This window comes from Patiria miniata, unplaced genomic scaffold, assembly GCF_015706575.1.
Source record: "Patiria miniata isolate m_02_andy unplaced genomic scaffold, ASM1570657v1 HiC_scaffold_14, whole genome shotgun sequence".
NCBI classification, from domain to species: Eukaryota; Metazoa; Echinodermata; class Asteroidea; order Valvatida; family Asterinidae; genus Patiria; species Patiria miniata.
In genome coordinates this window covers 11,458,815-11,460,395 of record NW_024037052.1, presented here as the reverse complement: position 1 = coordinate 11,460,395, position 1,581 = coordinate 11,458,815, and positions in this window count along the sequence as shown.

The following is a 1,581-nucleotide window of genomic DNA, read 5'->3' as shown; positions in this document are numbered from 1 at the left end:
AGAAAACACAATGCCAACTTGTTTCATTTCAAAATTACTGTAAAGTGATTGTGGTTTGGATTTGGAACAGATCTGATTGTTGCATCATTTAAGAACACTTTCAGCATTGTTAAGGTCTTGATAATTGAAGGTTTTAATCTCATCTTTTAATCTGTTGTCTGAGTGTTAGTTGTTTAAACTGCCACCCACCAATCCCTTCACTTCTTGGTACATTTCTTAATAGCAAATGTCATCCAGTTCAATAGATTTTCAAATCATCAATTTAATTGTACTTGTTTGCAGATAAATTTTTTTAACTTGATACAAATTTTGAGCTATAAAGGTGCCAAAACCACTTCAAATGATAATGTTTCCATCCCATGAGCATTCCATGTGTGACCTGCTTGGTGTCTTTATAACAATAAGTGTCCAATATTGGGGGAAATCCCCCTACATTAAGATAGTTGCCGCCACCGCAGATCCAGATCTTTTAATTCTGCTGAGCAACTCTCGTTTAATATGATGCCCGAGTAATCCAATCCTCACGGGAGAAAAATACAGTAGACCATTAGTCACTAGTGCGTTTATATCGTTTGAAGCGTCGAGAGTGCTCAAAATCTAAAGACGGGGTGTTTAACAACTAACCTAATGACACATTAGCTCTATGAAGGCTGTATATTTCGAGAAAACACAATATTTTGGTTCTTGATCTCAATTCAACAGTAGATGAGTCATGACACAATCCCAAAATCAGCATTTGAGACATGATTCTCAATCAGCCCATTGTAGCTATGTGATGTCACACACTGAACCAACAATTCTCGCTAATAATTGCAATCCACCATTCACGGAATTGCCCATTTACAAACTGTAACTGTCAATCGAAATTTCAAAAAGTTCTTCACTTGACAAAACTTTGGAATGGCCTTTTTATTATTATTATTTTTTTTTAAATGACAGCATGCCAGAAGGACAATTTCACAGGGAGTTTTAGTGCCATTAACATCTCTAAACCAAGTAGTTTTTTTTTTTTACAATAACTTGGTTGGTTACTTTCTGGATGATTTAAATGGTCATCCTACCTGAGTAAAATGGGACTGGCTGTATATAATAATAATATCGGAGTCTTATATAGCGCAGTACCACGTATCTACCAACTATTAGGTACTCAAGGCACTGGAGATATGTCTATTATTAAGGAAAGGTAAATAAAGTTCATGAGAAATATGAGACCCATTATGTAGCACCTTATAAGGGTTTACAAGGTGCTGCGGCGCACATTGCAGCCACTGCCAGGAACACCCATTCTCAAATTTGTATCCTTGTGGAGACATTCCTTTGTTCTCGTGTAGTAAAGTGTTCAATTTTGAAAGTGAAGTTTCAAAATGCTCTTATTTTAACCAGAATTAGTTTCCTTGGCTGAAATTTGGACTTAATATCCCTTTTCTAAAACTCTTCCATTTGCGACAGATCAACCCACCTTGGAAATTCCTAGTTTTTGAGTAAAACCCATATATCTATTTCGTGAAAACCTTGTGGAGACCTATTCATCTATAGAAATTGCCCTGTGGAGACCTTTACAATGTTTTGTTCCCTATTGTG